This window comes from Delphinapterus leucas, chromosome 7, assembly GCF_059928025.1.
Source record: "Delphinapterus leucas isolate spDelLeu-1000000601 "Yukka" chromosome 7, BTC_Dleu_Yukka2, whole genome shotgun sequence".
In the NCBI taxonomy this organism is placed as follows: Eukaryota; Metazoa; Chordata; class Mammalia; order Artiodactyla; family Monodontidae; genus Delphinapterus; species Delphinapterus leucas.
The window spans coordinates 1,549,255-1,565,000 of NC_143135.1; the positions used below are offsets into that span (position 1 = coordinate 1,549,255).

Sequence of the window (15,746 nt, forward strand, 5' to 3'; positions counted from 1 at the left end):
CAGGGATTCCCACCCACCGGCCCACGGGGAATCCAGGGCGGGGGGCCTCGGGGAGCACACTTTGCAGGGGCACCTGTCGGGGTTACTCAGGAGGCATGGCAGCGAAGCAAGGGTCCCCAGCAGCTCATAGGACTCCCCAGCATCCTCTCCGTCCCCTTGGGGGCGCTGCTCGCCCCACCCAGCCCGGGCCTGTGTCCTGCTGGAGCCGCTGGCAGAGACCGGCACACTGCAGCCTGACCCCCGCACCCAGGGCTCAGGGCTGTGTGCCGGCTGCAGAGATAGATGGAGGAGGGCCCCTCCGCCAGACCCAGATCAGCCCCTCGCAGTGGGCAGGTGAGGGAAAAGGGAACCCCTGAGGCCTGTTTGCTGTCCCGCTGGGCTGCCCGTGTGCCCCTTCCTCAGGCTGCCCTGAGTCTCTCTCTGCAGCCAGGCCCTGGAGGGCAGTGGGACAGACAGCCTCTCTTCCGGGAAGGCATGTGGCTTCCATTGCCCCCAGCTTTCTGGGGTCAGCTGGGTCGGGGCTCGGGGGGGGATCTCCTGGACCCCATGTCCCCCCTCCTTAAGGGAGCCTGATCCTGCTTCCCCAGAGTTCCGGGCTCCCGCCTGCCTGGGGGCCTGCCACCGCTGGAACCCTCTTCACCTTCTCTCAAAGCACAGCCTGAGCTAGAAGGGGGCTCAGTGGGAGGGCGATGGGAGACCCCCAGAGGGGATGGGCCGGTAAACTCCACTGCCGCCCACCCCGGCCTCGCACCCCTCACGCTGTGGGGAGACTGCGTGTCCTTCTGTCCCCAGCCCCGAGGAAGGGGGCATGTGTGTGACCAGCAGCCCTCTTCCTGCCCCACAGCGAGCCACCAGCTGTCCCCTGCCCGTTGGGCCTAAGTGTTCAGGGTGCTTCCGGCAGCTCATGGAACCTGGGGTGCACGTGCTCCCATCTTTCTCCCCAGTGAATCCGCACCACTGGGACCTGGTCTGCACATCCCTGGGCCACACCCCGTGATCCAAGGCCCAGGGAATGGGCTCCTGGGGGCCCCAGCTGGGGCGGAATGGCCGGCAGGCAGGGCAGTCCGTCCTGGGACCTCCCTGCCTCGGAGGCCTGGAGTGCTGGGCAGGCTCCGGGGAGGTGGGTGGCCTGAGCCTCCTGGCCACGCCCTTTCTTATCAGTGTCCAGTGTTTAGACTCAGGCCTGGGGGGCTTAGGGCCCAGCCGCCTGGGAGATTCCTCCTGCAGGCCCAGGCTCAGGGGCTCATGCACTGAGACCCTCAGCCTCTGCTTCCAGGGAGGCCAGGAGTAGTGCCGTGTCCCCCGAAACCTTTAGCCTGTGTGAGAGCTAAGGGCGTGTCTCGGGGGCTGCTGGGGCCCAGCCTGCAGCTGGAGTGAGGGTCCTGCCAAGGCCAGATTTGGGGCTCCCTTTGGGACTGAGCGGCCGGTCTGCTGGGCCAAGGAGCTGAGGGGTCTCTGTTGCCAGCAGGAGGGTCCTGGTCTCAGGGAAGGGAAGGAGGCAGGGTCTCACCTGGAAAGATCTGCCCTCTTTTCAGGCCTCTGGACAGCCAGGCAGAGAAACCAGAAGGGAAGGCCCGACTTGGGGGAAGGTGGGGAGGGGGCCGGGGGTCCCTCCCGCTGCACCCCCCCAAAAGCCCCACCTCAGTGGCCAAAGTGGGTGTCATGATGTCCGCTGACCTCACGGGGGCGCAGGAGACAACAAAATTTCAGCTGTTCTGGGGGAAGGACATTTGTGGCCTGAGCCTTTTGGGCTGAGCCAGTTTATGGGGGACCCCCAGCTCTCTCCCCAATATGTGGACCCCTGCCCGCCCCTCACGGCTGCTCCCCAAACCCGGAGCTTCCTGACAAGCATCTCCCTCCTCTGCCCCCGCCCCTGCAGCCGCTGGCCTCTGACCACGTCCCCTCCCTGCCCTCCCCCTCCACAGGGCCAGGCCTCCGGAAAGGAGAGCTGAGGCCCCACCCTAGACTGAGCTGGGGAATGAGACCCCGAGGCACGCAGCTCCACCCGGTCTGTGCATTTGGGAGGGGGCTCCAGGGGCACCCTGGGGTGGAGATTGGGGGGCAGGAAGGAGGGGACTGGGCAGTTCTGGGAAAGGCCTGGGAGGGAGGGAAGGGGTGTGGCCATTGCCGGGAGCCTGGGAGAGGCAGCATGGGTGAGGCTTGGTGGGGAGGCCCTGAAGCTGGTTGGAGGCCCTGGGTGGGGAGCCATGGAAGGTTGCTGAGCAAGGGCAGTGTGGCCAGAAGCAGGATGGGAAGGCCAAGGGGCGGTCCTGGGGCCTCTGCCCCCAAGCTCAGCTATCGGGACAGGTCCCGAGGCATGCTCCCCAGGTTCCAATGGGCTTGTCAGACTCAGCTGACCTCCTACATTCCTAAGCAGATGTCCCTTCCTCCCAGCCCTGGCTAGGCTCTGACCTGGGGCCACATTCTCATGGGGGTCTCCCCAGAGAGCGCCAAACACACCTTGGCTGGGGAGGCATGGGGCGGGCAGCCAGCCCCTTCCGCCTTCCTGCCCGGATGCTAGGATTTGGGGCAGAAAGAGTCCAGCCGGGGGTGAAGGAGCGGTGATGGGCTCGGCGGCTGAAGCCCCTCCCCATGTGAGGAGAGTGTGGGACAGGTGCTGGGGAGCCGTAGCAGATTGCTGAGCAAGGGCCAGGGCAAGACCAGAGGCAGGGAGACCAGCTGGAGGAACGTCAAGGACCTGGGCCTGAGGCCTGGGGCAGGGGGCAGGACCCCAGCCCCCCAGCCCACCTCAACCCTATTCAACGTGTCACAGGTGGTCCTGAAGCAGAGGCTGTTTCCGCCGGATTCGGGCTGAGTGGGATCTGCCTCGTGAGCTATGCCTCACACTGGCTTTCCCCACGCCCCCCTGGGATGAGCGCACGGCAGAGAGAAACGGGCCTGGAGGTCTCCAGCGGGCGTCCCCAGGCCGGGCCTTGACTCCGATCTGGGATCACTGGCTGGTCCCTGGGGCCAAGGGCTGCGCCCTGTCCTCTTTATGCCTTTCCTCCCCCCGGCCTCAGTTTCCCCATCTGCTCTCAGCTCCCAGCCAGGTCTCGGCACTGGCTATGGTCTGGGTGCTGCGTGGAGCTGGGAAGCCCCTAGGGGAGAGCAGAGGAGAAGGGCCTGTCACTGTCACTCTAGTTGAGAACAGGTGGCCCAGGCCCAGTCCCATGCCACACAGAGGGCGGAGACGCTCGTGGCGTCCCAGCCCCTTCCCCATAGGAGAGGGCTGCCCGGTGGTCCTGGGGCTGGGCCGAGACCCAGGGGCCGGGGCGGGCTGGGGGCCGGAAGGGGACCTGATGGGTGTGGGCGAGCAGCCTTGGCAGGTCGCCCTGCTGGCCACGAGGCCAGGAACGAGGGGCCTTTTCGTGGAAAGGGATCAAAAGCTGCCTTATCACATTTGTTTTTCTCCAACCTTTGCTTCCTGGCTTGTGCAACGCCCCCTCCCCGCGGCCTTCACCTCTGCCTGGGGTGACAGCTCGCAGGTGCCCCTGGCACCCCCGCCCGCCTCTGGCAGCTCGAGGGGCGCTCTGAGCCCCCGGGGGCTGCGGGGGAGGGAGGCTGCGGGCCACCTGCCCTGTCAATCGGCCGCTTCCCAGCCCCAGGCTGGCGGCAGGGCCTCTGCGGGATTTCTTTGCAGGCTTAGCCGTGGGCCAGGCCGGGGCTGGGCAGGCGGGTGCGTGTTTGCGGGCTGGGTGGGGAGGTGCCCCGAGGTCAGAGCCAGGTGGAGGCCTGCAAGTCTGGGTGTGTTGGGGGCGGTTTCAGGAGGGGCTGGTAAGGGTCCTGAGTCTTCTCCAACCTTCATCCTCCTAGACAGGATCTGGCTTGTGAAGACCGCCCAGAGGCTTTGGGAGCCAGATACGGAGAGGGCGGGGTGGGGGGGAGAGGGTGCGGTGGGGAGAGAGGCTCAGGTTGGGGGAGAGGCCCAGGGAGAGTAGAGGCCCAGGTCCGGGAGGCTGTCTGTGGGGTTGTCTGTCAGCAGCAGGACCCGTGAGGCGCAGGCGGGGAGCTCCCGATGTGCGCTGGCGGACGTGGGGCCGCGGTCGCCCCATCTCGCCTGGACCCTGACAAGCATCCGCCCCAGGCGGATGGACTCCCAGGTTCGCCATGGCTTTGAGGTGGTAGATGTTTAGACGAGAGAGCGGGACGCGAGGGGGGCGCCAGGGCCCTGGGCCTGGAGGCGGTGGGCCTTGTCCTCACCCTCGGCTGCCGCTTCCGGACCATTTTGCTCGTCCCCTAAGACCTCCCAGCCTTGAGTCTCGTGTCATTACCAGGCTACAGACCCCGCCTTCCTTGTCCGTGTCCCACCCAACCTCAGGTCCCCCCACGTTCCCGGAGGAGTTGCCTCCCGCTCACCTCTGCCCTCCAGCCCTCTGCGGGCCATGATGCTTGGTGATTCTCACTGCGCACCACGATCATTCCAGAACCTGAGCCCCGCATGCCGGGGAGTGTCCTCTAGCCTCGCCCCAGCTCCGCGGGGCAAGAGCTGACCCCTGTGCCTCTGGCTCCTGCTTGCACCCGTCCTTCCCCTCATCCAGGACCCACATCCTGCTACCGCCTGCTGCCTCGCGTCTGTCGTCGCGTGGCATCGACTTCAGTGCAGGAGTGTGGTCGCCTTGCACACATCCTCAACCACCCCTGGACCTGGGAACCCTTTTGCCCATGTGGACCACACCCCACCCCCCATCTGGGGCAGCCCAATCTGTTCTCTGTTTCTGAGCTGCGTTTTAGATTCCACAGATGGGTGTGCTCACACGATATTTGTCCTCCTCTGTCTTAGTTCACTGAGCACAATGCCGTCGTACTCTACACTCCATTCTCCATTCTCAGTACTCCCTGCTACAATATTAATGCTCCATGCTCCACACCCCGCTATGAATACTCCATGCTCCATTTCTTATTCTCCATACTCCTACTCCATTCAGTACTCCGTTCTCCATACTTCATACTCCATTCGTAATGCTCTACACTCCGTTCTCCATTCTCCATTATTAGTATTCTGTACTCCAGTCTCCATTACCCACCTCCTTTCTCCACACTCCATTAATTAATAACGCTCTGTACTGCATGCCCTATTGTTAATACTCTACACCCCGCCCTCCATTCTTGCGCTCCCCTCTCTGCTGGAAGGCTCTTCCATTCCTTCCCTTTCTCTCTGGCTCCAATGCCTCCCCAGCCTCCCGCCCGACCGTGGTCTGGACCTCCGCTTTCCCTGTTGCCCACCCCCACTCACCCCCGCCTTCCCTCCGCCGCTGGGCATTAAACTCCCTGTGCTCCTCCAAAGCCACTGTCCAAGAGAGAGCAGTTCACAGCCTCCCACCTGCACCAGGAGCCCCCATAAAGGGATTAGTGCCCTTGTGAGAGGGACCCCAGAGAGCTCCTTCGCCCCTCCTCCCACGTGAGGATGCAGCAAGAAGGAGCCGTCCTGACCAGGACCCTGAAAGAGGACCCTGCCTAGTCACCATATACTGGCACCTTGGTCTTGGACTTCCAGCCTCCAGTTTTGTCAGATATAAATCTCCCTTGTTTAAGCTGCCCTCTCTGTGGTATTCTGTTGCAGCGGCCCCGGACTGAGAGCGTCACCCCCCTAACTTCCCTCCACCCCTCACCCAGACGGTCTGAGCCCAGGAATGTGCACTTCTGAGCATGGGACTGCCGACCCTGTCCAGTCACGGTTACCTTGAGGGGGGAGGACCGGCGGGCACACACACGCTCACCTGAGTCCTGCACACGTCCCCCCAGGGCCGCGCGGGCGGGCGGCAGCCTCCCCACACCGAGCAGAACTGCTGACGCAAGGTGTCATCTCCTCTGCTGTCCTGCTGGCCCCTGGATGCAAGGAGCCCCAGGGACCCAGGTGGCAGCCATGTCCTGTAGTTCAGGGACCCAGCACGCCCCAGGCCAGAGCCGGGGGATGGAGGGCCAGCCCTGGACGGGCTTTGGGAGGGATGGTGAGAGGGCTGCGACCCCCCACCCGCTGCCACCCCTCCGTTCTGGGAACTATGCATTCTCCCATTGGGAACATTGTGCCACATGAAGGTCTTTGATATACCCCAAGGATCCCCTCCAAGAGGCTGCTCCAGCTGGGCCCTCAGCAGGCCCTTCAACCCCTCTCAGGCGTGGCATCAGGGGTGTGCAGAGCCCTCTCTTGCTCCAGGCCCTGCTTCCAGCTGGGCCTTCCTTGCCGCCTTGGATGTGGCCAGGGAAACCCCTGGTGCGGGCCGTGCTGTCTCTGGAGAGCAAAGAGACCTGCCAGGCACTGTGTGACTTCTTCACAGGGGAAGCGAGATACAGCAATGTTTATTCTGAAGGTGTCCAAACACGGCCCTGACCACGGGGCCCCTGAAAACCGCCCCAGGGTCAGACCTCGAGTATCCGCAGGGCTTGCCTCACACACACTTGAGCACTCGGGCTGCCTCCCCTGCTCATCTTTCCCCAGGAGCAGTTAGTAATCACTCATCATGATCGTTAATAGACGATGAATGATCAATGACTATGACCATTAGCGTTTAACAAGTGATCAGCTGTCTCCACACGCTGTACCGGAGCCGTCTGGGCGTCCAGATCTCTTCTGACTACCTTTCTGTTCTTAATTCTGGTAACATACACATAACGTAAAATTCACCATTTATCCATTTGTAAGTGTACAATTCACTGGCATTAGGTACATTCACATGGTTGTGCAACCATCATCCATCTGCAGAACTTCTTCATCCTCCCAAACGGACACTCTGTCCCCATTAAACACTCTCCCCTCCCCTCCCCCAGCCCCTGGCCCCCACTCTCTACTTTCTGTCTCTATGGATCTGACAACCGTAGGTCTTCATGTAAGTGGAATCAAATAGTATTCGTCTTTCCGTGTCTGGCTTATCTCACTGAGCATCCTGTCCCCAGGGTTCATCCGTGCTGTAGCCTGTGACAGGCTTTCCTTCCATTTTAAGGCTGAGTAATGTTCCATTGTGTGAGCGCACCACATTTTGTGAATCTGTTCACCCATCAATAGACATTGGCTTACTTCTACCTTTTGGCAATTGTGAATAAAGCTGCTGGAGCACAGGTGTGCAAATACCTGCTCGAGGCCCTGCTTTTAGCCCACTTGGGTGTATTGCAGAGGTGGAATTGCTCCATCCTAGGGTAATTCTGTGTTTCATTTCCCGAGGAGCCGTCGTACTCTTCCCCACAGCGACTGAACTGTATTCCACTCACATCTACAGGGCGCAAGGCTCCGATTTCTCCACACCTTTCCCATCACTTGCTTCCTTTTCTCTTTTCCTCTTCTTCTTTGTCATTTTTTTTTTAATAGGAACCATCCTAATGGGTGTGAGGTGCGATCTCATCGTGGTTGTTTTTTTTTTTTGCGGTACGCGAGCCTCTCACTGTTGTGGCCTCTCCCGTTGCGGAGCACAGGCCCCGGACGCGCAGGCTCAGCGGCCATGGCTCACGGGCCCAGCCGCTCCACGGCATGTGGGATCTTCCCGGACCGGGGCACGAACCCGCGTCCCCTGCATCGGCAGGTGGGCTCTCAACCACTGCGCCACCAGGGAAGCCACTCATCGTGGTTTTGATTTGCATTTCCCTAAAGGTTAGTGATGTTGAGCATCTTTTCATGTATCTGTTGGCCATTGTATGTGTTTTTTGGAGAAGAGTCTATTCAGGTCCTTTGCCCATTTTTAAATTGAGGTATTTGGCTTTTTGCTATTGAGTTGTATGTGTTCTTTATGTATGTTGAATATTAGCCCCTTCTCAGATGGATGGTTGGCAAATATTTTCTCCCACTCCATAGGCTGCTTCCTCACTTCTGACTATCTTGGGAGATGGCCCAGAAGCACCTGGGCAAGTCTTAACTGTGTATCGTCATCCATCCCATGGGGGTGAGAAGTGCCGCTGACCCTCTTCTCTAACCAGCTTTGACATGAATGTACCTGATTCCGCCCAGGGTTCCTGGCCTTCCCCAATCATTAGAAATTGATGAGATGCCAGACAAGAAGTTCAGGCAAGGCTTTATCGGGGCTCCTGCGGCTGCAGGGGGAGCAAAAAGAAGTAACAGGTTCTACTGATCACTCCCCCTGGGGTGGCGATGGGGGGCGAGCTGGCTCCTTATATGGGGTGAGGGTAGGAGTGTGTCCAGGGGTCGGGCTGGAGGGGTGACTTAGGCGGTTCGCCCAGCCCATTGGTGGTGTCTGTGCAGGGGGCCTGCGCAGTTCGCTGTTTTTACTCCCGGCTCTTCAGAAGTGGCAGTTGGGCTTTTTGGTCTTTTTGTATCTTTTCATCGATGATTTGCTCCAACTGCACAAGCACGCAGTTATTTTTAGTCCCTTATAGTTTCTTTGTATCTTGTAGCTCAGAAGATGTTTGTCCAGGTGCAAGCACTGCAGCAAAGGGTCCCAGGTCCCCGACTGTCTCATACCCACTAAATCAATAGTCATGCATCACACAGCCAAGGCTTTAGCAAAGACACATGCCTGGCACACGACCAGGGACACTGGGGGGAGGAGCCTGCAGTAGGTGACCGCCATTCTGCAGGAACCATCATTTCTACAGGACCAGACCAGTGAATAACATGGAAACACGGTCAGTGTCACCATACATCTTGGTCAGTAGCATGAATCTCTGCGGCTCCCACCAGGACACGGAATGCTTCTGATTCGCCGTCATGACCAGGAAGAGTTTTGGGGTCTTACACTTGACCTTCCGCACTGGACCTTTGAGAGTGACCAGCTGTTGGGATTACTAACTGTCAAATATCTCAATGTCGATTATAAATTCAGAGACCATGAAAACGACCACTGGGTGGGTCCGTGAACCCAGTGGACCCAGTGTAACTGGACATTGACCTGGACCCCATTTATTTCTTGACCCCGTAGGCCTCCACCCTAACAGGGAACCACAGCAACTCTTCAGGGTTAGGGTACGGGTACCCTGTGTCCTACAGCCCTACAAAGTAAGGGGTCCCCTTTCCCGAGCACACAGCCACTCAAGTGAATGGCCATGGTTACTTTTGGGGAACAACCTAAGGACCAGGACCATAGGACTTGCTGTGATGTGCAGAGCCCTTCCCCTCTCCAAGCAGCAGGTTCTGGGTCTGAAAACAAACCCAAATCCAGCCGCAGGTCCAGGTCTGGAGTTTTCAGTGGGGCGATCGCCACCTGCAGCCTCTCACCTCCATCCTCAGCCCCTTTCAAGAGCGGCTCTCTTGAGATACAGGCAACCTTCATATGTTTAAAGTTCACAGCCTGGTAGGTTTTGACAAATGTCAAACTTACCCGTACATATGTTGTATAAACTGCGGCCACAGCTGGGTGGTGAATACACCCATCGCTCCCAAGGTGTCCTTGTGCCCCTCTCACCTGCGCCCACTGTGGACCTGCTCCCTGTCGCGTTTTCCAGAGTTTTCCGTCCATGCAGTCATGCAGCGAGCACTCCTTTTCCCTTTAGCTTCTTTCATTCAGCGCCATCACTTTGAGATCCCTCCCTGCCATTGCGTGTACCAGTAATTCATTCCTTTTCATTGGTGAGTGGATTCTGTTACATGGATTTAACCCTGTTTGGTTTTATCTGTTTGTCTGCTGATGGACAGCTAGGTTGTTTCCAGTTTGGGGTTTTTACAAATAAAGGTATTATGAACATCCACGTACAAGCCTTTACGGGGACACACTTTTTTTCCTCTCGGGTAAGTAAATACTGAGATGTGGAGTGGCTGGGTCATATAGTAGGTGTATGTTTGACTTTTGAAGAAACTACCACATTGGAATGTAAATTGGTGCAGCCACTATGGAGAACAGCATGGAGGTTCCTTAAAAAACTAAAAACAGAGTTACCATATGATCCAGCAATCCCACTCCTGGGCATATATCCAGAGAAAACTCTAATTCAAAAAGACACATGCCTCCAATGTTCACAGCAGTGCTAGTTACTATAGCCAAGACATGGAAGCAACCTAAGTGTCCATCGACAGATCAATGGATAAAGAAGATGTGGTACGTATATATACAATGGGATATTATTCAACTCAAAAGAGAACGAAATAATGTCATTTGAGGCAACATGGATGGACCTAGAGATTATGATACTAAGTGAAGTAAGTCAGAAAGAGAAAGACAAATACCATATGATCTCACCTGTGTGTGGAATCTAAAAAAATGATACAAATGAACTTATCTACGAAACAGAAACAGAATCACGGACATAGAAACAGATTTATGTTCACCAAAGGCGGAAAGGATAAATAAGGAGTTTGGGATTAACAGATACACACTACTATATATAAAGTAGATAATCAACAAGGAGCTACTGCATAGCACAGGGAATTATACTCAATATCTTGTAATAACCTATAACAGAAAAGAATCTGAAAAGAATATATCTATGTATGTATATGCATGTATGTATATATAACTGAATCACTTTATTGTAGCTAACACAACATTTTGAACCAACTATACTCCAATTAAAAAAAAAAAAAGACAACACCACCCTGTGTTGGGAAGTGCTTGTTGCGTTGGCAGCCCTGGCTCTGAGAGCGCACCTGCTTCTCCACTTCCTTACCTGTGGTTACGGAGGATCTATCTACCTCATCTTAGCTATCCCAGTTTCCCGATGACGAATCACGGGGCACATCTTTGCATGTACTTATTTGCCATCTGTATATCTTTTTGGTACAGTGGCTATTGAAATCTTAGACCTGTTTTTAGGTTGAATTGTCCATTTTCTTATTGTTGAGTTTTATGAGTTCTTTATATCTTCTGGCTACAAGTCCTCTATCAGACATATGGTTTGCAAACATTTTCTTCCCGTTCGTGACCTGATTTTTCAGTCTCTTATTTTTTATTTTTTTGTGGTACGCGGGCCTCTCACTGTTATGGCCTCTCCCGTTGTGGAGCACAGCCTCCGGACGCGCAGGCTCAGCGGCCATGGCTCACGGGCCCAGCCTCTCCGTCAGTCTCTTTTTTTAAACTGAGGTATGGTTGACATATAATACAGTATTAGTATCAGGTGTACAACAGAATGATTTGATGCTTATATTTATTGCAAAATGACCACACAATAAGTCTAGTTAACATTCATCACGACACACAGTTACAATTTTTTTTCTTACGATGGGAGCTCTTAAGATCCACTCTCTTAGCAACTTGCAAATATGCACTACAGTGTTATTAGCTATAGTCCCCATGCCGTATATTACATCCCCAGGACTTAATTATTTTATGACTGGAAGTCTGTACTTTTTGTCCCCCTTCACCCATTTCTCCCACCCCTCATCCCCTTCTTGGGGCAATTACCAATCTCTTCTCTTCCTGTGTCCTTTTCTCTACGTCCTCACCAACACTTGTTATTTGTTGTCTTTTATTTGTTTTTTTGCTGTACGCGGGCCTCTCACTGTCGCGGCCTCTCCCGTTGCTGGAGCACAGGCTCTGGACGCGCAGGCTCAGCGGCCATGGCTCACGGGCCCAGCCGCTCCGCGGCATGTGGGATCTTCCCGGACCGGGGCACGAACCCATGTCCCCTGCATCGGCAGGCGGACTCTCAACCAGTGCGCCACCAGGGAAGCCCTTGTTGTCTTTTTGATGATAGCCATTCTGACAGCTGTGAGGTGGTATCTCATTGTGGTTTTGATTTGCGTTTTCCTCATGATTGGTGATGTTGAGCATCTTTCCATGTACATTTTGGCCATCTGTGTATCTTCTTTGGAAAAATGTCTCTTCAGGTCCTCCGCCCATTTTTTAATCAGATTGTTTGGGGTTTTTTTGTTTGTTTGTTTTTTGTTTTGCTGTTGAGTCCTATGAGTTCTTTATGTATTTTGGATACGAACCCCTTATCAGATATATGATTTGCAAATATTTTCCCCCGTTCCCTAGGCTGTCTTTTCATTCATTGCTCGTTTCCTTGGCTGTGAAGAAGGTTTCAGTTTGATGTGGTTCCACTTGTTTATTTTTGCCTCTGTTGTCTTTGCTTTTGGTATCAGATCCAAAAAATCATTGCCAAGAGCAATGTCAAGGAGCCTATGTTTTCTTCTAGACATTATGGTTTGGGGATGTACATTCAAGTCTTTAATCCACTTTGAGTGCACTTTTGTGAAGGGTGTAAGACAGTGGTCTGATTCATTTTTTTTGCATGAGGCTGTCTGTTCAGTCTCTCAACAGTATCTTTCTTTCTTTTTTTTTTTTTTTTTTAGATTTTTTTGTTTGATGTGGACCATTTTTTAGAGTCTTTATTGAATTTATTACAATACTGCTTTTATTTTATGTTTTGGTTTTTTGGCCCCGAGACAAGTGGGATCTTAGTTCCCCGACCAGGGATCGAACCTGCAGCCCCTGCATTGGAAGGCGAAGTCTTAACCACAGGACTGCCACGGAAGTCCCAACAGTATCTTTCGCAGGACAGGAGTTTTTCATTTTGATAAAGGCCAGTTCATCCATTAGTTCTCTTATAGATTGTAATTCTGCTCTCATATCTAAGAAATCTTTGCCTAACATCACAAAGATTTTCTCTTATGTTTCCTTCTGGAAATCTTATAGTTTTATGTTTTACATTCATGTCTATGATCCATTTTGAGTTAAATTTTGTGTATGGTGTGAGGTAGGGCTTGCAGTTGGTTCGTTTCTAGAAGGCACACAATTATTCTAGCATCTGTTTGTTGAAAAGTCTATCCTTTTTCCACTGTGCACCAAGGACAGAAATAAATGGTACATAATCTAATCTATACCTCAATTTAAAAAATCAAGAGTTCTGCACCTTCAAAAAATTAAAATTAAAAAATAAGCAAATGGTACGTACCTGTGTGGACTTATTCCCGGGCTTACTCTGTTCCACTGGTATCCTCTATCCATCTTTCTGCCAGAACCACACTAAGAACTCTGCTGTTGGGCAGTATTAGTTCTCCAGCTTCTGTCTCTTTTTTTCAGAGACACCTGACTTTTCTAGAACCTTTGTATTTTCTTATGAATCTTAGAGTCCCCTTGTCCATTTCTGCTGTGAGGACGGCTGCATTTGGGATTGGGGTTGCACTGAAGCTAGAGATCAGTTTGAGCAGAAATGACATCGTAACATTACTGAATCTTTGGACCTGTAAAAACGTGATATCTCTCCATTTATTTAACTCTTCTTTCATTCCTGTCAGCAATATTTTGCCGTTTTCCATGAATAGGGCTTTTCCATCTTTCATCAGATTTATCCCGAAGGCTTTCATACTTTTTGATGCCATTGTACACATTTTCCGGTCCAGCTCCCGCCTGTTTGTCACCAGTATTTACCCATTTCATCTATAGGTCATTAAATCTATTGGCATAAAGTTGTTTCTAATATCCCCTCCTTATTCTTTGAATATCTGTAGAATCTGTGGTTGTCGCCTCTCTCATTTCTGATATTTGGAACTCATGTTCTCTCCATCTGTCTGTCTCTGTCTCTGTCTCTCCCTCTTCCTTTATAAGGTCCTGCATGTTCCTGGCTAGGTGATGCTGTGATTTCATGCTTGTTATAGGCTCGGAAGCCAGGAAAGGACACAGCTCCTAACAGAGAGAATGGCTGCTCCTGCAAGGTCACGAAGTTCAGTGCAGCCTGGACTCCAGCGTCCTGGGGGCATCCATCCAGCTGCCCTGACTCCACCCATCAGGCTCCCAGGTTTTCCCAAGCAGGACCGTGACTTTGGCCTCACAGCTGAAGGCTCAGACACCTGATTGTCACATTGGGGCTTATCTCCCGCTGTAGAGGCTTGTCTGTGAGCTGCGAGGGACCCGCTTTCACGCTCGGTCCTCAGTCGTGTGCGAGTTGCCCTCACGTTTTCATGGTCCTTCCATCAAGTAACTTAGTCACAACCACATATTCCGTTACCCTCATGTCATCACCCCCACTTCGTCTCCCTGGCATTCAGATGTTGTAATCACCACTCGGGCGACGGAGAAAAGATGAGAAATAGACGCAGCACTGCTCCCAGGGCCTCTCCCAGTTCTGTGCTCTGAGCGGTATTTCTTTTTCTCTAATTCCCTTCTCCACTGCGCAGGCTTCATTCTGCAAGCGTGCATTATTTTCATAATCTAAAAACAAAACTCAAGAGGAAGTAGCCTTAGCAAGAAAAAATATTAATAATGTGTGCGAGTGACAGTGTTGACGGCCTCCCAGCCCCGAGGGCTGCAGGAGTGTCTCCACAAGTCGCAGTGCCTGTGGGTCACCCCACCCCGGCCTGCGGGGGCCCTCGGAGCTCTGACACCCACCCCCACACACCAAGCCCTTGGGGCGGCCCTGGAGGCGGGAATCTGTTAGGAGAGGCTGCTGCCTTATCACACAATCCACGTTTTTCTTCCAGCTCACGTAACAGCTCAGGTGGGTGTTCAGCAGGGCCTCCAGGTGGTGATTCCGGAACCCAGGCTCGTCCCAGTGGGTCACTCCGTCCCCTTCCATCGTCCTTTGGAGAAGACGGAGCATCTCACTCCAACGGGTGGAAACCAAGGTGCTCATGGGCTGCTCCCAGGATGTCCTTTGCCCGTGGACTGGGTCACGCTCAGGGCTGGAGACTGGATGGGAGAGCTGAGCCATTAGGGAGACCTGGAGCTCTGAGGGTGGGCGATGCCCACCAGCAAGGACAAGAAGAGACCCAGGTCCAAGTGCAGAAGACACAACATGTTTGGGGACCATTGAGAAGAAGGCAGTGAGGGGTAGTGTAGGAAAATGCCACCACCAGCTTTGGCCACCAGGTCCGTGGAGACCCAGGAAGGTTCCAGAAAGAAGAAGGTTCCAGAAAGAAGAGGAAGAGGACGAGGCAGCTGGGTAAGGGGTCAGGTGTGGGCAGGGGTGGAGAGGAAGCAGTGATTTATGGCTCAAAGCTACATGGAGGGATTGGCCGAGACCTGGGGGATCAGGACGTCCAGGACAGTGGAGGGAGGGTCCTGCCACCAGCCTGTCGCCCCCATGCACACACTCCCAGCCCCGGCCTCAGGGAACGTGTGACGGCATTTCAACCATGGCCTGAAACTTCTCCTTGGCTTCCGTTGCCCTGGGTGTGAGGGTTTTCACCCTGGAGGTGCCGGCAGGGCCCCATCTGGGCAGGAACGTGGGGGCCACATTGAGCGTGTGGGTATAGGAAGACCAGACCAGAAGGGGCCGAGTGGACGCTGGCTGGGAGGGGGCCGGAGTCACTGGAGAAAAAGATGATGGTGTCCTGAAGTAGGTGCCAGCCATGGGGCCAGGCCAGCCAGCTGGGCCACACACGGGGCCTGGAGGGCAACGCCCAGCCCCTGGGCTGTGCTGGGCGCGGATGGTGTGAATTCCCAGAGCCGGCAGCACGGCTGGGCCATGAGCAGAGCCTTGCCGCCTAACGGGTGCCTTTGAGATGTCCAAGGAGAGCCGTCAGGACGTGCTGTGCCCGAAGGCCCTGGGCTCAGGGCGAATCTGCACACCTTCATCTGGGGACCCTACTGTTTACATCACAATGGACATGCGGGTCTTGGATGTGATATTTCAGGGAAGAGTCTGAGACGACGGAAGACGGCCTGGGACAAAGCCCCATGTTACCCTCAGTGTTTGAAAGAGGGGGCCGGGGAGGGGGAGCCAGACGGAGCCCCCAAAGGGGCCATGGCCTCAGGTGTGGCTGAATGACCAGGAGTTCGCCAGGTGCGAAGGGCACAGGAAGCCGGGGTTCTGGAGCAGAAGATGGCCTCTGTGAGCCACAAGCTGTGAGGGGCACCCAGGTGGAATCCCAGGGGCCTTGCAGACGCAGCTGCGGGCCTGGGTCACGGGTTGGAAGGGACCCCCTCGTG

At 54.7% G+C, this 15,746-nt stretch overlaps 1 pseudogene; it reads right to left on the reverse strand.

Moving 5' to 3' along the window:
- Positions 1-12,420: 12,420 nt before the first annotated feature.
- On the reverse strand, positions 12,421-14,612 carry LOC149748656 (uncharacterized; annotated as a pseudogene).
- Between the last annotated feature and the right edge of the window lie 1,134 nt (positions 14,613-15,746).